The sequence below is a fragment of the Schistocerca nitens genome, chromosome 8, assembly GCF_023898315.1.
Source record: "Schistocerca nitens isolate TAMUIC-IGC-003100 chromosome 8, iqSchNite1.1, whole genome shotgun sequence".
Taxonomy (NCBI): Eukaryota; Metazoa; Arthropoda; class Insecta; order Orthoptera; family Acrididae; genus Schistocerca; species Schistocerca nitens.
This window is the reverse complement of record NC_064621.1, coordinates 283,567,585-283,592,292: the sequence shown is the minus strand read 5'-3', so window position 1 is coordinate 283,592,292 and position 24,708 is coordinate 283,567,585. Positions and strand designations below refer to the sequence as shown.

General features: G+C 40.7%; 1 long non-coding RNA gene across 5 annotated transcripts in view; it reads left to right on the top strand.

Annotated features, from left to right (window-relative positions):
• LOC126199276 (uncharacterized) overlaps positions 1–24,708 on the top strand; it is a 502,300-nt gene that overhangs the window by 276,324 nt on the left and 201,268 nt on the right. For all 5 annotated transcript variants that reach the window (XR_007540140.1, XR_007540143.1, XR_007540139.1 and 2 more), the window contains exon 2: positions 6,345–6,463. This is a non-coding gene — a long non-coding RNA (uncharacterized LOC126199276). The remainder of the gene's footprint in view (positions 1–6,344; positions 6,464–24,708) is intronic.

Genomic DNA, 24,708 nt, shown 5'->3' with positions numbered 1-24,708 from the left:
CAAACCTGATACATTTTCTTGACATTAAGTTAAAATTTATGTAGTGAATATGTGGGTTTTTTCAATATGTTGTAATAATTAAGTATCAATCATTAGTTAACTCATACTTTATTGGCAATATGGACAAAAAACAAAGAAATTATGCCTATTTTGCATTCCATTATGTGTTATACTCCACATATGTTCAATTCTTTCACACATGTTAACCAATTGTATACATCAGAGTAGAATTTCTGTAGGATTTCTTCTTTTGGTAATCGTGGTATAAATCGACTTAGGACATGCAATTTCGTTTCATTTATAGGCACATGATCTTAATACGCTGGACTTACAGGGCTTGGTGAAATTATAGATGTGTCATCCAGTAGGAAAGTGTGCTCTTTTGCTCCATCAATGAATGGCGTAACTTAAACAATACCAAGACGTTCGTGTGAATAACAGGACCACATGAAATGTGTCAGATAAGAACACTATTATTTCTTTCTGCAGCCCTTCCTCGAGTGTCAACAGAAATTGTATTCTTTTGGTAGAAATTTGGCCACTGTTCCTTAAGATTTAGTGTCTCTTTCGCTTTTGTATTTTCATTTAAAATTCATCTTTTTGCTGGACTCTGTTATTAATCACACATATTTTTTCAGCAAATATAGCCTATCAACCTTTCAAATTTTTCTCTTTACTCATGTTGAAATATCTATCACATGGAAGGTAAGAGCAGTCGCTTATTGGAAAGTAGCGAGTGATGAACTGAAATCTTCCATGTGCCATAAGCATTAAACACTGTCTCACCATAGAATGTTTTTATTTTGGACTTCACAAGGATCGGAGAATAGGCGTAGATATTCAACATTTTTCCCAACATTTTAAATTACATAATCCAAGAGAAATGAACAGAGTCCATGAGGGCTTCTTCCTGCTATTCCTTCATGACAAGAGCTAAAACCTGGCTCTTCCTCTGCATAACACATGCACATTATAGACTTTTACTGAAAGCTGATGCAACTACAACTTGCCTTGTACTGGTATGTGAGACAACTGCAGGTTCTGCATAAAATCAGATGAGAGAAATGCTGTGGTAAATCTGCTTGGTTTCTCTTTAACTGCTTGTAATTTCATGAAGAATTTATCAGTACACCTCTTGTGGGCTAATAACCCAGATGTTGCTGCTATTTTAGCAGCGTTATTCAGACACAGACTTTTGATTTTTACACTGAGATACTCACACGTACAACATGTGTGCACTTGTGGTTTCCCAAATTTTAAATTACTGTCCATGGAAACTTTTCAAACGAAATTATAGCCAACAGTGCTGGAAACGAGATTTTGAGAAAGCCCAAATCATTTGTATATGTCGTGTCTCTCTCCAGTTTAGATAACGCAGTGGCTGCCTAACAACAAATAAAATGTCACAACAAATGGGGTTTCTCTATATTGTGATCGGCTTATATGTTTAAAGTACAAAATCATAGCTAACTCACTTTTGTCAAAAAATGGACATGTGGGTTTTCTCAATATTTCCGTTCAGTTAATAGACCCTCCACTCTTTTGCATTTGCATCCTCTTGAGTCCTCCCTGGTAATTGTCTAATCTGCACAGAGTGCCTAGAAGTACCATTGACACACCACTGGCAATCAAGTGGGCGAGTAATGTTAGATCTGTACCTCCCTCAGTTCATTTTCCATGGGTCATTTCCATGATAAACCATAATGAAGTAGAACTTGCCTTTTACATTCACATCACTAATTAATTTGTAAATATGGCTATATGTTGAACTTTACGTAAGTACTTCTACAGAATAGGAGGAGTTGTTGAAGGCAAACTTATTCAATTCTTTATCAGATTTGTACTTTTATACTCTAGGTAATTTAGCAAACATTTTATTTGAAAAATGTACACAATTTTTGGGTTAAAGGAAACCTTAATGAGGAGTAAAGAATGTCATTTTTTATTGTGGCATCGTAATTAAATCTATCATAGTCCCTTTTGAATTATAGTGATTCTTTAAAACAAACTTCACGAGGGGATAAATACATTGTAAAGTGGTAGTCAGAATGCGTTAAACAGATGTCTACAAAATGATTGTAAGTGAGCACCACATGTAAATATTATACCCAATTTTTTGAGCTATGAAGACATTCTTTTCTTAAGATAAGTTAGTTACCAGAGAACATTATTCCATATGACATTACTGAATGAAAATGTGCAACATATTTCAACTTACTGATTACTTTTCCCCAAAGATTTGCAGTGGCTCTAAGTGCAAAGTGGCTGAACTAAGTTGTTTTAGGACTTTCAAAACGAACTTTTTCCAGTCTAAATTCTCATCAGTATGGACACCTAAGAATTTTTAAGTTTCCAATCTATTTACCATTTCTTCACCATTTGTTACACTTATCAGTGGTGTAATACCCATAGATGTGCAAAACTCAATGTGCTTTGTCTTTTTAAAATTGATTGTGAGACCATTGGCAGAAAACCAGTCAATGGTACTTTTAAGAAACTTGTTCACCATTTTTTCTGTTGCTGTATATATTCTTGGATTGATTACAATAATAGAAAAGAAATAATTCTCCTTGTTGTATGTTTAACAGAAGATCCAAGATAGAGCATTTGGGAACCCCATGTGTGACTTCACTCAGAATAATGCCCCCACACTACATTTGTGTAATTCTAAGCACATTGCTCTACATTCCTTTGGTTAGATATAACATTATCAGTTGATTGATTACAATATCATCCTGGTGAAACTTCAGTTTATGTAGAGTGATATTGTGATTCACACAGTCAAATGCCTTAGATAGGTAGCAGAAAATAGCAAGTGACCTTATTTTATTAGTTGCTGTATGAAAATTTGGTGAGTGAACATGTAAATGACATTCTCAGTAGAGTAACTGCTCTGAAATTCAAACTGTGATTTGCTGAGGTTATTAATGTTGCTCAGGTGAGATACTATTCTAGGATACATCACCTTCACATATATTTTGGAAAATGATGTCAGTAGAGGAACAGGTCGGTAGTGGTTGGCATCTCTCCTACCACCTTTCTTAAAGAGGGGTTTGAAAGCGGCATATTTCAGGAACTCTGGGAAAAGTCTTCAATAAGTGATGCATCACACAGTTTGTGTAAGACAGGACTTATTGTAAGGGAACAAATCTTTAGTACTCTATTGAAAACACCGTCAAATTCAGATGAGCTTTTATTTTTGAGAGAGTATATAATTTTCTTAATTTTATAAGGGAAAGCTGGTGAAACATCCATGTGACTGAATCTTATGAGCGTTGTTTTTTCAACATGCTGCTATGATTTTTCTCTTGAATTGTTTGTCCTATACTTTCTAACATATTTAAGAAATGATTATTAAATATATTTGTTTCTTGTGGCTCGTCATTTACAGCCCTTCTATCAGTTCAGTAGTGATGATATCCTGTTATGTGGCTGATTGTCTTGTCTCTCGTTTCATTACAATCCATATAGCCTTAAGTCTGTTCTTGGAATCACTGATTGCTGACATTATCTTTATATTCCTTGATTTCCCAATAACTTCTCTTTGTAATTTGGAGTAGTTTTTGTAGTGTGCAGCTACTTCAGGTACTTTACATTTTCTTGCCAACATATACGTTTCCCTTCCCCTTCCACAAGATACATTAATCCCCCTCTTGACCCATAGTTTTTTACACTGTTGCTTAATGTATTTTCTGTTAGCTTATGTAGAAAACTATTTTCAAATAACGTTATGAATTTATCATGGAACAAATTAAATTTTATGCTACTATTTTGTTCATTATAGTTCTCTTCTAAACTGTTCTTAAAAATACTTGTACGGCAATCAATAATAATTCTAAAATATTTCCACTGGTTTGTATCAATACTGTATCCTAACTAATTGTCTATCATGATCAGAGAGCATTTCTTGGTGGGTAGAGAGTTATTTTTTTACTCTGAGCTTCACCAAAAAAAAAAACATTATCACTTAGTGACCTACTATCTTTATCCACCTGTCTTGGAATGTTAGTCACTGAGGTCAAATTTTTTGATGAAAATAAGGTTTCCAGATCATTTTTCCTATCAAATTGCTACATGTGGTAGCTGGGTGGTCTGAGGCACCTCATCACAGTTCACACGGCTACCCCTGTCGGAGGTTCGAGTCCTCCCTCATGCAGGGGTCTAGGTTTTGTCCTTAGTTTAAGTTAGATTAAGTAGTATGAATGCTTAGGGACCGATGGCCTCAGCAGTTTGGTCCCATAGGACTTACCACAAATTTCCAAGTTCCTATCAGATTCCTTTAAAGAATCTACACTGAATCATCATAGAATATGAACTGCTTACTGCTATCCAATAGATGGCATCGTAAGGAACTTAAATTCTTCATAAACAGTTAAAAATTTCTCAGTGTGGCCCTATATACAGTTTCAATTAAAAGGGAACAATTGTTCAAAATTAATTCACATTTACACACTTCTATGTGCTGATCGCTGCCAAATCGGCATGTCTGTGTGATTTAACTTGTTTTGCGTCTTAATATAGGTGACACTTTCTCCTTTTGCCACATTAGTTCTGCATGAGTAAGATGGTAGAGTGTAATCTTTAATATATAACTTATCTAATCTTGCCCCGATACAGACAAAAGTGTATCTTTTCAGAGCTCTCTAAATTTTCCAAACAGACAAGAAGTGCTTCTACCTTATTATCCAATCCTTGATAATTTGATGAAATAAACTAAACTTACTTTTCTGTGCATTCTTAAGCATTTTGTGGGCTCTTCTGTTATTTTGACTGTTTTCAAAACAAATGCGCTTTAAGCAAGGTACCTCTCTCACTCTAGTAACCGCAGGGCTCTTGCTTTGTGTGATGGTGCCCCCGCCCCCTTTCCCTCTCCCAGATATTTTTTGCAGTAAACTCAAAGAACTCTGCCAACCTACCTTTCCCTCTCCTATTCAGGTCTAGACAGTGCCCAGTATATCCCCATCTCCCAACTGTAACAACAGGCACTTCACCCATGTCTGGTCATGATGCTAGACGACAACGAAGCTCACATTTTTGTGTATAGTTGCTAGTCGCATTTCATCCAAGTCACTCCTGTGGTGCCACGTGCAGTGACCGCGTAATTTGAGGTTCCATGTCACGGATATCGTGGCTCTTCCCACCGGAGGTTCGACTCCTCCCTCGGGCATGGGTGCGTGTGTTGTTCTTGGCATAAGTTAGTTTAAGTTCGATTACGTAGTGTGTAAGTCTAGGGACCGATGACCTCAGCAGTTTGGTCTGTTAGGAATTCACACACATTTGAACATTGGACTCCTGTGGTATCGTCCATAGATCGCGATGCCACACCACAGTAGGCAACGTGCATCAGTACCTCGACAACGTGCGTCAGTGCCACAGGCATTAGCAATGTGTTGCTGCAGTCTGCAGCGACTGATGGGAGAGGGTAAAGAAGATGTGACCCATCTCTCAGCAATGCAGCACGCTCTCATGGAGGTTAACACGAAGTGGAGTTTGGAAACACTCTGCCCCAGTTCGGGACCTCGGCTGAAGCAATCAAAATCATGAAGAAGGACTAAGTGTCATACGGAAATGTACTTTTTAAATGCTGAACATTGTACTTCAAGAGAAGAGCTGCAATTATGTGCGTCAAATGATGCTGTAATAGTCAATGGCATTTGTAAATCACCAGGTACTCCTATGGCAAAGGATTGTATGAAGTTAAGTAAATATTTTTGACATTCTTGTAATAAAGTGAACTAATATTTCATATTTTGTAGTTCGATATCCCTCTCCCAGAGCAATCAATGAACCCACAGTTGTGCCTGGATGACTCTAGTTTCATCTGGTCCTAAGAATCCCTAATGCTGTAATTACTGTCCTTAGACAGACTGTTCCCTGCTCAACCCACTACAATAGCCTGATCCTCTTTGTCTAAATATTTACACAAATTCCTATGTCCTCTGTCACTTGGCTAAGTGATCTGGTTTCCTGTCCTTCTTTTGTCCTGTGCCATCTCGCCTACATCCTCCCATGGCTAACATCTAGCAGCAAGACTCTTTTTCCTGCTCTCTTTGGGTACCGACCTAACGTTAATTTATTTACTAGAAGTCTGCTGCACCCTACTGTGGTCTACAGTTAGATGAGCTCTTCTCTCCTACTTAATGTAACAAGACAAAATTACTCAATACTGTAAACTGAAATGTAGATGAAATAGAAAAGTTGCTCCCGTTACGCTGATTTCTTGTCGCCTTTATCCCGTTCCCATGATTTTTTCCGCTTTTAATCCATATATCAAATGTTCTAATTCAGCCTTAACAGCGCAAATTTTTGCGTCCTATTCAGCGATTCTCTTGTCTTTTTTGCAGAGCCTACTGGTTCATGAGAGAGCTCCATTGAGCTCGCCATTCAGTTACCCGCTACAGTCACCCAAGAGGAATTCCAACCGACAGTCTACACATACCAGTCCTTCTCAGTGTGTTCTACGGTAATAACCACACTTATCACGCAATGCAACACTGATTACACGCTTAGAATAAATTAAATCCCGTAATACGTTTTACGCTACACGAATTTCGCGATTTACGAGCCGAAAACAGGCCTAAAGGCGTACAAAATAACATAAAAACTTAATTATTTCCTCTACCAACAATAGTCAAACACCAACGTAATTGCGGTATCTCTTAATTAACTTATTCATAGTCACTACAGCTGGTAACGCGCCAGACATGGTTATCCCCACCTGTTACCTGGCAGTCTTAGCTACTGTAACAAAGTGATATGAGGAGAGTTTATTTCATTACAGTTTAATTCAACAGTGCATTAACTGACATTATATAAGTTTATTTTATTGTTGTTTAATTAAACTAAGATTAATCTGTGGTTTTGCACATATATGTCTATCTTGGTAACATAAAGACGGCTGTTATTAGCATGCATGCAAAGTACGCCGCGCGCCCACTAGTATGTTGACAGTTGACTGCGCCAATAAGGTAAACAAACGACAAACATAAACAAAAATACGATTACAATCCGAATTTCCATCTTTTCACGTTTTATGGTCTATTACGTAAAGAAAGGTGAACCCCTAAATACGAAACTTAAAAAACACACTGTACAAAAATACACTGCTGGCCACCGTAAATGCAACACCAAGAAAGACAAGAGGTAGCACAACAAGATTTATTTTGTAGATAACATGTTGACCAAGTATCAAATGATTACGTTTACAGACGTCTGTGACATGTGGTTCCTGCCAGAATCAGTAGCCAGAGTAGCCGCCATTGTTGGAGATCACCGCTGCCACACGTCCCGACATTGAGTCAAAGAGACGTTGGATGTGTTCCTGGGGTACAGCAGCCCAAGCAGCTTCCACACGTTGCCAAAGATCATCTGGTATGGCAGCTGGGGATGTAATCTGGGTCACTCGTTGAGCAACCATGGACCACACGTTTTCCATCGGCGAAAGATCCGGAGAGCGAGCCGGCCAGGGAAGCAATTCAATCTGGTTATTGACGAAGAACCTTTGGACAATGCGTGCCACGTGTGGTCGCGCATTATCCTGTTCAAATATGGCTGTGGCCGAGCCCTGAAGGTAAGGAAGGACAACTGGCTCCAGCACCTCGGATATGTAGCGCCGGCTATTTAAAGTACCGGCAATGCGTACTAGAGGCGTGCGAGAGTAATATCCAATACCGCCCCATACCATAATACCCGGTGCAAGACAAGTGTGGCGGTGCATAATGCAGCTGTCCAGCATCCTCTCTCCACGGTGTCTCCACACTCGAATCCGACCATCGTGGTGCTGCAGACAGAAGCGTGCCTCGTTAGTAAAGACAACGTCATTCCATTCTGCCGTCCACATCCGTCTGTCATCACACCATTGGCGACGGAGACGTCTGTGGTTCTGCGTCAATGGTAGACGAAGCAATGGACGTCTTGCGGACAGACCACTCTGCTGTAAACGGCGTCGAATGGTACGCGCAGACACTGGATGATGCGTTACAGACGCAATGTGCTGTGCTATGGTTCGGGATGTCACTGCCATGCGCACAATTTGCCTATCAGCACGTGCAGTGGTGCACCGAGGTGAATGCGATCGACCACATCGGTCCGTCGTACCCTCCTGCATCCAACGGTCACATATCCGCATTACAGTTGTTTGGTTTCGTCCAACACGACTAGCGATTTCTCTGTATGATAATCCACAATCTCGGTAAGCCAATATCCTTCCTCTGTCGAACTCGGATACTTGATCAAAAGATGTTTGCTGTTGTCTACGAGGCATAACTGATCGTCTTGTGAAACAACCACAAGGTAAACACACGTGCCGAACGTACACTCGTCGAAATCGCCAAGCCTTAAATGGCGCTATGAGGTGGCGCCACAGGAGCGCGTGATGTGCGTTTGCGCTGAAATTCTAATCAGTTGCATATCTCATCGCTGCAAACCCATGGTGTAAATTTCACTTGATTCGGATGCTTCCTTCAGAGTGTTGCATTTACGGTGGCCAGCAGTGTAATTGTAATTACAATCTAAATAATAATGACCCCTATAACATGACGTAAGGTGTTGAATCCGCATGATGTTCGCGAATACAATCTGTGAACGTTTATTCTCCCTGGAGCCTCTACGCATGGAGATATCCGTCATGATTTTGTATGCAGAACTGGGGTTCATCAGAAAAGACGATGTGGTGCCGCTACTTTGTCCGTTGCTGCTACAGGGCACACCGCTGTCAACGTTCCACTTTATGCTGCCATGTCAAGAGAAGCCTCAGAAGAGCGAATAGTACTTGATGTACCTGTGGTACGTCTGGTGCAGGACGCGTAGGAGCTCTCCGAACACAACAGTTGGCAGCAGGTGTTTTCCGACAGTGGTGAGGGAGGTTTCTAGCTGCTTAACTCATCCTGTGGTCGAGACCAGCATTCGTATGTTCCTGCATTGTGGCTCGAGCTATGTTATACAGGGTAGTTAACAAATAGCTTTAAATTAAGCCTGATGGTTATCTTTTGATCTGCTGAGCTAAAAATATTATTGGTTGCCCTTAATAAGTGAAGCAACTAGTACAAAAAAAGAAACTACTATCTAGTCAACAGAACAACCTGTGGTAAAATACTAGTCTCCTAAAACTTCATTAAGTTACAGTAGCAAACAAATTCGAAAATTGCGTTTATTTACGATAAATGTAGGTAATACACACTCTTCTTGAAAAGAAAATATTAGTTCCAACATGATATGCTTATAATATGTGCTACAGTAACTGAACACTGGTCTACTATGAAATAGCATATGCACCAAACAATAGTAACTTCCTAAAATTCTCAAAAATGTTCATTAACTCATATTGATATACAACAGAATGTGACAGTAACAGTGAGTCATAAATGCTGATCTGCTACGAAATAAGTTATCTTCAACGCTCATAACTAAAGATATTTTTCACAAGTATACTTCGTAAGTGTCCAAGAATTCTCAAATTAAAGTTATTTCTCACGTGATTATATAACGAAATTAGGCAATGATTGTTTCTGAACAAGAATTGGCCTATTGTTGTCAACATTTTTGTAAAATTTTCCAATTTTAGGTCTAAAATTCATCTATGTGTTTAGTGCAGCACTCGAAAATGTTCGAAATTTCCCAAATATAACGATGCACGCAACTACCGACACAATCAGTGAAAGTATGTGCAGAAGCGACACAAACTGCAAAATATTAGAATCTAGAATTTACAACTGGCCAACGAATATGACACAGGCTGCCTCACAGAAAGGAAATTTCAGAATTCTGCTTTGGTATATAAATAAGGGTACAAAATGCTCAGAATTTTTCTTAGCTGATTCTGCAAGAAATTCTGTTCTGATGTGCCACAGATGAACACTACAGCGTCAGTTAATGTCATTCAAAATTGTGGTGCATCAACAAAACATATCTTCTGCTTGGAAAAGTTAACAATGTACGTACATTAGTTATATGTAATATTCCTGCATACATTTCTCTATCTTTCACAATATTCTTGTCGAGTTTTGAAGGTTTTAACAACATTGTATCCACGAAACCCGACTTTCTTTGGATGCTTCGTTAAAATTATAGCATGTACGGTGGATCCATGCTGACACTGTATGTTGCATATATCTTACAATTACTGTAATGTTTAATGAAAACTCAAATAGTATGTCTGCCTTCTTTCCCTTCTTTTCTGCCAACATCTATCTCGTCAGGTTTGTGTGGGACCTTGCAAGAGTTTCAGTTACGGGCTTAAACATTTCTGAGAGAATAATCTCATTAAAACTGTCTTAATTATAGCTTTACAGTGAATACTAATATATTTTTATGGCATTAGAAAGTGTACTGTGAAATGTTTCAACGCACTAATCATCCAAGAACAAGTTGCTACCTTGGTACACATTTAATCAATGTTAAGTATTCATTTTGTAGGTCACAATAAAGTGTCAATTGTTCTAAAGGCAGAATATCAGGATAATTTGTTTCGATAATGCATTGTGGTAATAGTTAAAACATTTAAAGCGTGTCTTTGGAAGACGATCTTGTGGGTATTTGGAATACTAGGAGAAAATTGTAATAAGTAGCCCCAAAACTGTAAGTAGCACTGTGCTGGTCGATGCATCCTACATGACACATACACTGTAGAGTCAAAGCGCCTGACTCATTAAATTTTAGTAATTCAGCCAACAGGATAGTGCCTTACCGTTTTTTTCATACGTACACTCAACTTTCAAAGTGTCTGGCACCACAAATCATAGTAATTCAACCTACCATACCAAATATACATCACCCATCTGGGCTAGTGGAATGGGGTAGAGCAGGCAAATCGTCCCTCTCTCTTCTTTGGTATTGAAGTTTTTTTTATTTTAATGCAAGATGTGGCCGAGACTGTTGGGTAAAGGGTAACGAATATTTAACACGTACACTGTTGGCGTTGCATGTATTCGGCACGCTCGTATATGCGGCTCACATATGTTGTTGTTGTTGTGGTCTTCAGTCCTGAGACTGGTTTGATGCAACTCTCCATGCTACTCTATCCTGTGCAAGCTTCTTCATCTCCCAGTACCTACTGCAACCTACATCCTTCTGAATCTGCTTAGTGTATTCATCTCTTGGTCTCCCTCTACGATTTTTACCCTCCACGCTGCCCTCCAATGCTAAATTTGTGATCCCTCGATGCCTAAAACATGTCCTACCAACCGATCCCTTCTTCTAGTCAAGTTGTGCCACAAACTTCTCTTCTCCCCAATCCTATTCAATACCTCCTCATTAGTTACATGATCTACCCACCTTACCTTCAGCATTCTTCTGTAGCACCACATTTCGAAAGCTTCTATTCTCTTCTTGTCCAAACTAGTTATCGTCCATGTTTCACTTCCATACATGGCTACACTCCATACAAATACTTTCAGAAACGACTTCCTGACACTTAAATCTATACTCGATGTTAACAAATTTCTCTTCTTCAGAAACGCTTTCCTTGCCATTGCCAGTCTACATTTCATATCCTCTCTACTTCGACCATCATCCGTTATTTTACTCCCTAAATAGCAAAACTCCTTTACTACTTTAAGTGTCTCATTTCCTAATCTAATTCCCTCAGCATCACCCGATTTAATTTGACTACATTCCATTATCCTCGTTTTGCTTTTGTTGATGTTCATCTTATATCCTCCTTTCAAGACACTGTCCATTCCGTTCAACTGCTCTTCTAAGTCCTTTGCTGTCTCTGACAGAATTACAATGTCATCGGCGAACCTCAAAGTTTTTACTTCTTCTCCATGAATTTTAATACCTACTCCGAATTTTTTCTTTTGTTTCCTTTACTGCTTGCTCATATATACGCCGACTATAATCAAGGTTGCTATGCAGGCACACATATCATTAAAAATTGGTACAGTTTTGCTTATAACGGTTTAATTACGCTATCCAAATTCACGGCTGTCTCAAAAACAATCAGAAGTGGCATGAAACTGTAGGTGTTACTGCCAGTTATTATAACTGTTGTGAAGAGAGAGCCGATATAATCACCTATATAGCACAAGTATTTGTACTAACGATAAATAAATTAATTGATGTCACACTGGCTTCATTTTAGGTCAAGCATTTCCTTGACAGAAATAATTAATTGCAACCTCAAAGATATCATGAATCAAATGTAAGTTTATAGGGCTTTCCAGGAAACGTTACTGACAAATGTAGGAGGCAGCAGCTTCAAAGGGGATGAACATCATGACTTTAATAAACGATGAGTACACCAGAGTGCACAAGTGTCCATTTTGCTTACATAAGTAATGTTATTGTTTGTAAAAGGGTCTCAGTCAACTGAGTCGTTTGTTTTCATAGGTGATATCATTATTTACATTAGGAAGAGTATGTGTGTAATTTGGGACCAAGGCCAAGTGGTGTCAATGTTTACATCAGATGAACAATGGGCCCATTGGTTCTGTACCAAAGCTTCCCTACTACTTATACAATCTTACATTTTGAAGCGAACCGCTGTATTATGAGTGCAGTAGCGTAAGTAGTAGAGAAGTAACTTATCACTATAGACAAGATGAAATACTCAAACTGAATAACAAGTGAGACATTTTAAACAGTCGAAATCATTCTAGACAGACAAGAATGGCCTATAAAAATTAATGGCGATTGTGTTAATTCATGTGCTAAAGACCAGTAGAAAATTCTAAATTGAGGGAGAGCATAAGTGTTGATCGATGTGCAACTGAGCAATAGGAAATTCCGAATGGAAGTGAACAGTGGTGCGAATAGCGATGGTAGACGGGCAGTGGACAGGAAACTAGGTATTTAGAATTCACTGTGATGAACACGGGCAACATGCTTATCTTCTGGACTAGATGGCATCTCGGATAGCAACAATAATAGGTACAGTTCGGAGAAAGAAAATAATGTAGATAAATTTACGTCCCAACACCGTAGAATGCGAATTGTGGACAGGTCATTCTCGACGTAGAGCTGTTGGGAAAATGATCGAATGAGAGCACAGCAGAGCTGCTCTCACCCCACCACCCCCTGCCGCCCAGGCTGTCAGCTGGCTATTAGTCGGTGTCGGAGCAGCAGTGCTCCGTGACTCACTCACGCTATCTCTATCTCTCTTAGAATTTTGGTTCCAGGCGGCCACATGACGCAAACAGTCAAGTGCCCTAGATTTTTCTCAGTTCAAGTAATTCACAATCGCAGAATTGTTTTTGTTTTGAAACACGGGTAAGCAGGCGCTGCTTGCGTCTCATTGATAACGCAGTGTGCTGTGTAATTGGCGTCCATGAAAAAAAGGTCAACAGTTATGCTTTCTGACCTGACGCAGCTTCGTAACAGGTTAAAACCTTTCCGGAAGAAACAGCCCGGGTTTATCAACCCATTCGTTTACATTGGCTCCTTGCTTAGCATATACAGCTGTGTGATGCCGTCCGACAACATATTTTTTATGAGAAAAATGGAAAATGACAATGGAGAAAACCATAGTAAGTAACCATCAATGATTTTACTGTCGACCGTGAGGGAATAGTAGACACAAGAAGTGTGCTAAGTCATTACGACCCACCTACAAATTTCGTTGTATAAACATGTTGATAGCATACAGAAAATAACAACGTGTTTTCCTTATTTTTTAATGCTGAATTAATGAAACCGCTACATATCTCTTGTGTTCCTACTTATATATATCTTTGGTGTTTAAAAAAAATATGGCATACTTTAACGGCAGACAGAACAGATTAAAATTCATAAACATGTGCCAAGAAACAAATATTTGTTGAGAAATCGACCATTATGTCCTATGATAACCGTCTCTCTGTTGACACCGTCACAACATGTTTGCCACATATTCTTACAGAATCTTCAGCTCACCTTTTCAATAAACCACAAACTCGTGTGATCTTAGCAAAAATTCTAAGAGAAAAAAGTCAGATGAGCGGTGAGTTCAATTCACCACTAATTAAACGTACAAAATAAACCACATCCGTAGTATTTCCGTGGGGGTAACGACCTCTAACAGCGCAGCGGATTTGGCGCTCCGAAGTTTCATGATAACATCTATCATTTTGTTCGGTAATGTGAATAGTGCTTCGAGTCTATCACCTACGATCGTGTCCGTGCATTGATTCTAACGAAAATCTGACTCCTTACTTCCATAATCGCTAAAGTATTTATATCCACATAAACGTTATTCCATTCTGTGTGAATCCTGTATCATCCGCAAATAAATAGGAAGCTGTGACTGCAGATCGTCAGCGCTCCATCTTAGCCATTTTCACTATTAAATAATATTTTTGTGAAATAGTGTTGTAGACCAGGGTAAACCGAATGAGGCAGCACTGTTACAAACTGAGTGGCCTTGTATTCACGAGGATGGAGGCTCCAAACTTCATCCAGCTATCTGGAGCTATACTTCACGTGGTTTACCTAAATTACTCCACGCAAATCCCTGGATGGTTCCTACTAAAAGGCCACGACCGACTGCTGGTCCCAATCTTGTTATAATAGTCCTGTAAATCTGTGTCTGTATATGAGCATCACTTTATTTTTGTCATTTTTTGGAATACAAAGACATGTCCAATATCCTTCAAAAGAGAACTGTTAACGAATAAAACTACTACAACAACAACTATTACTATTATTAATACTCTGCAATGTAAATGTAAAATCACCCGTTCCCCGTCATTACGATTATCTTGCAAATGATGCATAGAACATGAAACTAATTAACTATCTACTACTTCTACTGCACACTTCAAAAACGTTTTGCAGCACCTCAGTTCCGAGCGTTCCGGATTCTGCACAGAAAACTGGAATAGAGGTCAACATAAACATCATTTCCGACCTTTTTATTGTTCATGAAAACCACACAATGCATTTTGTACGAACATACAGTGAGACCTTAAAAGTTGGTGGTCCATATTGCTATACACATCGGTACCTCTAATACCCAGTAGCAAGATCTCTTGCATTGATGCATGCGTTTATTCGTCGCGACATACTATCCACAAGTTCATCAAGGCACTGTTAGTCCAGATTGTCCCAATACAGAACGGCGATTCGGTGTAAATCCCTCAGAGTAGTTGGTGGGTCACGTCGTCCATAAACAGCCCTTTTCAATCTATCCCAGACATGTTCGATAGGGTTCAATTCTGGAGAACATGCTGGCCACTCTAAGTCGAGCGATGTTGTTATCCAGAAGGAAGTAATTCATAAGATGTGCACGATGGGGGCGCGAATTGCCGTCAATGAAGACGAATGCCTCGCGAATATGCTGCCGATGTGGTTGCACTATCGGTCGGAGGATGGCATTTACGTATCGTACAGCCGTTACGGCGCCTTCCATAACCACCAGCGGCGTACTTTGGCCCACATAACGCCACCCCAAAACAGCAGGGAATCTCCACCTTGCTGCACTCGCTGGACAGTGCGTCTAAAGCGTTCAGCCTGACCGGGTTGCCTCCAAACACGTCTCCGACGATTGTCTGGTTGAAGGCATATGCGACATTCATCGGTTAAGAGAACATGATGCCAATCCAGAGCGGTTCATTCGGCAAGTTGTTGGGCCCATCTGCACCGCGCTTCATGGTGTCGTGGTTGCAAAAGATGGACCTTGCCATGGACGTCGGGAGTGAAGTTGCGCATCATGTAGCCTATTACTCACAGTTTGAGTCGTAACAGGACGTCCTGTGGCTGCACGAAAAGTATTATTCAACATGGTGGCGTTGCTGTCAGGTTCCTTCAAGCGATAATCCGTCGGTCATCCACAGCAGTAATAGCCCTTGGGCGGCATGAGCGAGGCATGTCATCGACAGTTCTTGTCTCTCTGTATCTACTCCATGTCCGAACAACATCGCTTTGGTTCACTCCGAGACGCCTGGACACTTTCCTTGTCGAGAGCCCTTCCTGGCAGAAAGTAACAATACGGACGCGATCGTCTAGGCATGGTTGAACTACAGACAACACGAGCCGTGTACCTCCTTCCTGGTGGCATGACTGGAACTGATCGGCTGTCGGACCCCTACCGTCTAAGAGGCGCTGCTCATGCATGGTTGTATATATCTTAGTCATTCCGACAATCATTTCTTTTTCCATTTCTTCACATTTTTCGTGCAGCTATTTCATCTTAGCTTTTCCGCAGTTCCTGTTTATTTCATTCCTCAGCGCCTTGTATTTCTGTATTCCTGTTTATAGATGAACATTTTTTTACTAGCTTCTTTCATCGACCAACTGAAGTATTTCTACTGTTACCTATGGCTTCTTCGCAGTTACCCTGTTTGTACTCATGTTTTTCTTTCCAACTTTTGTGATTACCCTTTCTAGAGATGTACATTCCTCTTCAACTGTACTGCCTACTGATCTATTCCGTATTGCAATATCTATAGCCTTAGATTATTTCAAGCGTATCTCGTTATCCATTAGTACTTCCGTATCCCACTTCTTTGCCTATTGCCGGCCAGGGTGGCCGAGCGGTTCTAGGCGCTACAGGCTGGAAACACGCGACCGCTACGGTCGCAGGTTCGATCCTGCCTCAAGCATGGATGTGTGTGATGTCCTTAGGTTAGTTAGGTTTAAGTAGTTCTAAGTTCTAGGGGACTGATGACCTCAGAAGTTTAGTCCCATAGTGCTCTGAGCCACTTCTTTGCGTATTGATTTTTCTTGACTAAACTCTTAAACTTCAATTGACTCTTCATCACTACTGCATTCTGATCTGAGTATGTATCTGCTCCTGGGCACGAGTTACAATTCATTATGAAATTTCGGAATCTCTGTCTGACCATGATGTAATCTAACTGAAATCTTCCTGTATCACATGGTCTTTTCTAAGCATACTTCCTCCTCTTTTGATTGTCGAACAGAGTATTCGCTATTCCTAGCTGAAATTTATTACAGAACTCAATTAGTCTCTCTCCCCTCTCATTCCTTGTGCCAAGCCCTTATTCTCCCCTGCCCTTTTCTTCTACTCATTCCCCTACAACTTCATTCCAGTCGCCCATGATTATTAGATTTTCATCTCTCTTTACGTACTGTTTCAGTATCGTCATGCACTTTATCTATTCAGCTTGCGACGTCGACATGTATACCTGTACTATCGTTGTCGGCGTCGGTTTGCTGTCGATTCTGATAAGAAACACCCCTGTCACTGAACTGTTGACAGTAACACTCTCTCGGTCCTGTCTTCCTGTTCATAAGGAACCCAACTCCTGTTATAACAATTTCTGCTGCTGTTGATATATCGCTAAACTCATCTGAACAGAAATCCTTGTCTTCTTTCCATTTCTCTTCACTGACCCTAGTATATCTAGATTGAGCCTTTGCATTTTCCTTTTCAGATTTTCTAGCTTCCCTAACACGTTCAAGCTTCTGATATTGCACGCCCCAACTTCTGTTGGTTATTCAGTCTTTTCTCCAATTAGAGGCCACATATCCCATGGATACGCATTACGTGTCTTTAAAGCAGTGGTGGCCATTGCTTTCTGCATCCTCATGCCCTTGATCGTTGTTGATTCTTCCGCCCATAGGGGCAGTTTCCCACCACCAAGGACAAGAGAGTGTCCCGTACCTCCGTCACCTCCTCTGCTCTCTTCGACAAGGCCATTGACACAATGACGGTGACTTTTTATGCCTGAAGTCTTCGGTCACCAATGGTGATTATTAATGAACGTTTAAGTGGTGGTGAGTTTCGCACTCGGGACCGAGGACATTTGATTACTAACCAAAGCCGCTACCCCTAGACCGCGGGTTTGTCACAGTGAAGCAACTTGTCATAGTGAAGCAACTTTCAGTATTCAGTGGTCGATTTCGATATTACGAGAAGACTCTTTACGAGTCTAGTGTCGCCCTCGAGCCACGAGAGTTAGAACGGCGTGGTCACGTGATGTATGGAGGCGTTACCAGGTGCTGGAGTGACACGAAGAAGACAGTTCTGGGCGGAGACGGCTCCAAGGGCCTTAAGGGGCTGGTGTGCGGGACGGTTGCTGAACGTGACGTGAGTCAGGAGAGGCAGGGCTGCTGTGTGCACAACAAGTTCGTGGAGAGGTGGCTGTCTTTCGCAGTTTGATGCACAGGAATTCCAGTGGAGGCGAGAGAACGGCTTCTGCGTGTCATAAGGAGCACTACCCGAGCGCTCTTGCAGCTAACGGTAGAATCCTGATAACACTGTGATTGAGGCGATGCACTGCGTTATGTGAGAACAGAGCATCGAGTGTAGCCTTATGTAAACAACCTCATACACGGACGTTCGTGGGTGCTGCATAACTAGTTGCTTCTATTTAAACCACGTGGTGCGTGCGACAGTGCGTGCTTCGAGGTAGAGCAGGTGTAATTTTGTTATTACGCACTGTAGGTGTGACTGTATTAATCTGATTTGATTGTTTATTGCTGTCTGCGTAAATCAGTGTCCGTGTAGCTTTTTCACCACATAAAAGCATTCCGTCTTCAGGCCATAAGTGGCCCTTCGGGACCATCCGACTGCCGTGTCATCCTCGGTTGAGGATGCGGATAGGAGGGGCGTGTGGTAAGCACACTGCTCTCCCGGTGGTTATGGTGGTTTTCTTTGACAGGAACCGCTACTATCAGGTCGAGTAGCTCCTCAATTGACATCACGAGGCTGAGTGGCCCCCAGAAAAATGGCAGCAGCGCATGGCAGCCTGGATGGTCACCCATCCAAGCGCAGGCCACGCCCGACAGCGCTTAACTTCGGCGATCTGACGGGAACCGGTGTATCTACTGCGGTAAGGCCGTTGCTCTTTTAATCACATAATGAAACTCATAATTCTTAGGTCCATAATGAGCAGCCTACTAGACATTAGTGCGCTTTCTCTGTGGTTTACAAATCAGAATGCCATGTCTGCCATAAACTCGACATTCGTCAGACTGGAAGGATCTTTAGAACGAGATTTAGCGACCATTTGTCAACCAAAACAGGCCAAGTAAAGGAGCACTCTGCATTTGCTGAACACCTGTAGATTACGGAGTGCCAACCACCCAGGGTCGATGATCTTTGCATCTTACATTGTGCTTCTAAAGGCAAAAAGCTTGATTTATTGGAAGAGCTGGAAATTCTTAAACATACACATACAGTAGAAGAACAATTGCTGGCCGAGCAGCTCTAGTAGGAACCAAAGCTGTTACGATTAAGGATGTCAGTTTTTAAAACCTTTACATAATTCGGTTATTGTCTCCTAATGGGTTTCTGTTCCGGTTATTAATCTCCTTCCTCCACACCCAATAGATTCATTCTTACACATTATACTTTTCGAGTGGGAACTTTATGTTTGAAGAGTTTGTTTTATCCCCTTATATCGGCATGGCGTCCATCTTTTGTGGTTATCTTACGGTTTTATTTAGTTACAGTTGGTGTCACTATTTTATTTATTTGGAGTTTTTTAAAGTTTCCCTTTATGTGCGACTATATTTTGAGTAACCTAATCTCTTAGAGCCATTACAGTGATTCAACCTTTTTGAGATTGTTTTTGTAAAAATTAAAATTACTGACTGTTATATAACTGTCTTGAGCGCCACCAGTGTGAGTCCTCAGCATCCAGTGTCTTAAAATCTCATTCCATTGCTCACCAGCGTGCCCTTTGACGCTGCTGCAGTGAAGTTGCAGCGGCATCTCTGTGTATTCCGTTTAAATGTGCATACTTCTTTGTGAGTATGCTCCTATCTGTCCTGCTGGCGTCTGCGAGTTCATCGAGTTTTCCGCGTGCTTCCGTCTAGTACAGAGCAGTTTCGTGGTTGTTACAATGTTGTTAAAGGTAAATTTTAAGTGTAGCAACAATTCCGTATCCATATTTAGAAACGTGCATCATGGGACCATACCATAATATCTGGTTATTTTTGTTATCCCTATAGATAAACTGACGATGCTTCACGATCACGAAAAGCGTTGTTAATAAAAGAATAAATTCCAAACAAGACTGTTGTTGAGTCAAAAAGTAAATCAGTTGGTTACTCTAGTGGTTTTAAGTGTTTGTGTTATTGATTTCATGTGATTGGGCCTGTGGTCCACCCCTGCTGTATTAAACTTTTGTTGTTAGGTGCCTTTCTCTGAAAGAACTGTTACATGTGCTATTCTACAAGAAGTTATTGAGCCATAAACGTGGCTGGTTTGGCAGTGTTGTGGATTGCTGGTGTCTTAATTGTCTGGTGACAGTAGTAATAATATGAGGGTGTGCTAAAAAGTAATGCCTCAGATTTTTTCTGTGAAAATTCTTAAAGCTTAATAAAACAAACATTTTATTAACATTCCACAACCTACTTCATGTTCTACTAATGTTATAAGGACACTAACGCCATTGGTTGATTTAGCCCTATTTAAATTTCTTTCGGGCTACAGAAATATATCTTTTGTTTTATTGTAGGCAGTTAGTATTTTGTTAGCTGAATTTTGAATGCTTAGTAAAATAGCTGTTAAACTCAGGCCTGCGGCTGCACAACCCCACCCCCAAACCACACTGCACCTAAATCCCACGCAGTACTACATAAAGTTCTACAGTCCGCTTCTGAAAATAAGTCTGACATATCTGTAAAAAATATAAAAAGAGTAATCCAATATTTCAGCTACTGCTTGTAGTTTCTGCACATACCTTGAAGCTGAATATTGCAGTTAATATGGTAGAGAAAGAAAGGACGAAAGATGTCTTAATTCGTCTTGCACTTAAGACCGTACAGTATATGATAAAAATTCTCTGCACATATATTTATCGACGTTAATGTGGGATGTGCCCATCCTTCAAGTTTATAAGCTATTTTCTTCTGATGCGGTCACTTTCAATCAGCTCTACGAAATGTCTGTGAAGGAGCTGGAGCCCAATGTTCCTCATCTGCGGAAACCAGAGAATGTAATGGTGCTGACGCATAGGTGAGGAGCGAAGTCGACATTCTAACCAAAGGTGTTCAATTGGGCTCAGGTCGAAACTCTGGGCAGGCTAGTCAATTTCATGAATGTTATTGTCTACAAACCATTGACTCTCAGATGCAACTATATGAGAAAACACATTGTCGTGCTGATACAGTTATCGTATCCAGACTTTTCTTCTAATGCAATACACAACGCTCTCAAGCATGTAAGTAGTACTCCGCATTTAGCGTTTTCTGAAGCGCAGTAAGGTAACCACACCCTAACCACGAAACACCACTAATTGTAACACCATCTACTCTGAAATTCACTGTTGACACTAAACCTGATGGAAAATAACCTACGCCAATCCGAGACCCTTCCATCGGATTATCTACAGGATATAATGCGATTCATTCGTTTCCAGTCATCCACTGACCAGTGCCGACACTCTTTAAACACTTCAAGCGTCAAGTAGCACTGATTGCTGAAATCTGTGGCCTACTAGGAGCTACCGGATCACTGCGCACCATTATTTTCAAATCCCTATACACAGTAATTGTGCTAGATAGACTGGTCATAGCACTTCGGAACTCACTGATATCTTCCTCTGACTTCATGCGATATTTTACAACCACTCTCCGCAATGCTCGATACACCCTGCCCGTCAGTACATGATATTTTCCCAGTCTTATGGTAGCTGTTGCTATTCCGTTGCGTTTCCACTCGACCATCACATTATCAGCAGTTGACGTGGGAAGATTTAGAAGGGATGAAATGTCTCTGATTGATTTGTCACTCAGGTAACATACAATGGTTAGTGCACCTTCACTGAACTCTCCTGATAGCACCATTCTGCTGTTAGTAGTTCCCTACTGACAACACAATATATCCCAACGCCTTTTGTACTGGCGGCTCCGCCTCTGTTGACATCTAGTGGTATATTCACATAGGGGTATCCGTGATCTTTTGGTCAGATAGTGTATTTCCCTTCAGTTAGGTATACATTTTACCTTAGGTCGTCTTTTTCATGTGGTAACATTCAAGCTACTTTCATATTCAACCTGTACACTATTTATGAGGATTTATCTACACTAAGACTGAAATGAGCAGGTTAAATGGTTCATTCAACACTAGTTTAGAGTAACTCTGCTCGGATACTGGACTGGATTCTGAGAACAGTGTAATGAGTTCCTTTATCGGTTTCCACTAGCCGAGTCGGGCATTGTGCCAATAACATTGCCGTAAACAGCGGGTATCAGGAGCCCCAGAGGCGTGACATTTAACTTGACTAATTGAACTTCACATCTGTGCCTGCTAAACGGAATAACCAGGCTGCGAAGGCGAGCGGCCTCCGCTCATTGGTCCTGCATTATCGCGCATCTGCTGCTCAAGATTTCCTGCAGCTGTGATGTTTACTAACTTTCGAAAGGCTTTAGCCGTTTCGTGTGCTAGAGGTGTCTCATTAAAACCTGGTTTTGGATACTGAATTCAAGGTATTTTAGCCACGATTACTAGATTTTCTGGACATTAATTGTCTTCACATTTGTATTACATGTCAGGACAGTTTTCCAGAGCTTTATGGAGTCCTCCCTACTTGCCTTTTCTGTGACTAAGTAAGCGTTTACAATTTGCATCTTGTAGATTAACGTTTTTACTTGTTATTCCTCCAAAGTTATACTTAAACTGCCTTCACTCTGCGTAAGTTTTTCCTATGGTCAACTTTTTCTCTTTTGCTTTGTCTCATTCATTGTGAAGTTTCTTGTTTGTACCTTCTGTCAGTTTCAGTTATAAGTACGGTGGTGCGGGTCTCCCCATAGTCCCTTACGTTCCTCAGAGTATGGGACCTCATCATCTTCGTCATCATCATAATTTATAAGCGACCTACCTTATTCCTAGCATTCTTATAATTTCTTTTTTTCTTCTGCATCTATGCACGTACTTAGTGAAGGATGCATAATGGAGGCTATTTCGTTAGTCTCAGTCTTATTTCACACTCTCATTAATCGAAGGAAAGGTGAATGTCTGTAGCTTCCGTTTGTGACCTACCCCCTCTTATATTATAATCTGTACGTGAGTTTTACTATGGAGATAGAATATTTGTCGCACAGTTTAACTCGGATACGAGCTCTTTAAGTTTATACGATGGAGTTTCACGATAACATTGCTGCATTTTGTCGAAAATTTCCGATTCACTTCCTCTGAGCATACACGCATGGGCTATATCGGCTGTGCATCCCAACAGCTCTTCCTTGTGTTCTTCCAATGTCCACTGTTGTGCATACATGATAACGGCTTCAAACACAAGATCACTTATGTTAATCAGGTGAAGCAGTGACATGTATGCGACCCATTTTGCAAAACCCTTCCTTTTCGCTTGCTAGAAGTCCCCTTAAACATTCAAAAGACCTGCTAACAGCTTCTGAAGTAAACTTGGCATGCAATGCTACCGGATTATTTTCTATTTACGACTACTTTCATGCTACACCCGCATTTCAAACGAGTTTTCCCTCCACTCACCACGTGAAAATTCTCTTTAAATCAGCCTCCATTTGCATTCGGGAGGACGTCAGTCCAAACCCGCGTCCTGCCATCCTGATTTAGCAAAGTTTTAAACATGGCTGCTTGGTTCAGTGACCGTTTATAAATTACAATTGAAACAAATGAGCCATCGGTCACAATATTTTAGTCTTATTAACCAGGTTTCAACACTTCTAAGAGTGCCTTTATCAGAATTTAGACATTTAAAGTGGTCTATAACATAATTACAAATTTATGGGAAACATTTTTGTAGATAAAAAAGTGTAAGTACTGACTAACAAAAAAATGGTTCAAATGGCTCTGAGCACTATGGGACTCAACTGCTGAGGTCATTAGTCCCCTAGACCTCAGAACTACTTAAACGTATCTAACCTAAGGACATCACAAACATCCATGCCCGAGGCAGGATTCGAACCTGCGACCGTAGCGGTCTTGCGGTTCCAGACTGCAGCGCCTTTAACCGCACGGCCACTTCGGCCGGCCTACTGACTAACAGGTTGCAACCTGTGGTTGTACAGGTATGGGCAGCCCTTAGAGGCTCGCCTTCACACATTCCTTTTAAATATTTTGTGACTAAAGCCCTTCTGGCCTGTTATTTATTTTATACGTGACATGTAAGTACTGTCAAAAAGATGGTGCAAATGGCTCTGAGCACTATGGGACTTAACATCTGAGGTCATCAGTCCCCTAGAACTTAGAACTACTTAAACCTAACTAACCTTACGACATCACACACATCCATGCCCGAGGCAGGATTCGAACCTGCGACCGTAGCAGTCGCGCGGTTCCGGACTGAAGCGCCTAGAACCGCTCGGTCACAGCGGCAGACTAAGTACTGTCTCTGTCTTGTATTGTTAGTCAGTACTTGCACTTTTTCATATAAAAAAAATTCCCATAAATTTGTAATTGTGTTATAGACCACTTTAAATGTCTAAATTCTGATGAAGGCACTCTTAGAAATGTTGAAACCTGGTTAATAAGAGTAAAAAATTGTGACCGAGGGCTCATTTGTTTCAATTTTAATCCATGATTTCCCTAAATGGCTTCAGGTAAATGTCGGGATGGTTTCTTTGACAGGGCACAGCCGATTTCCTTCCCCATCCTTCCCTAGTCCGATGGGACCGATGACCCACAATATTCTACCGCAACGCAATCTGACTGCTCATAAAAATTACTACCTGATTTCAAATAATTAATTCAAAAGAATGGCCCTGAATAAAAAGAAATCTTTACAATAACCTATACATTTCATTAAGCACTTACCACACAAAAATCTTCATTACGCGAACTAGAGAAATACAGCGAGTGTCAATACTGCCAGCTGAATAAAAGATTCTAACTACTAAAGC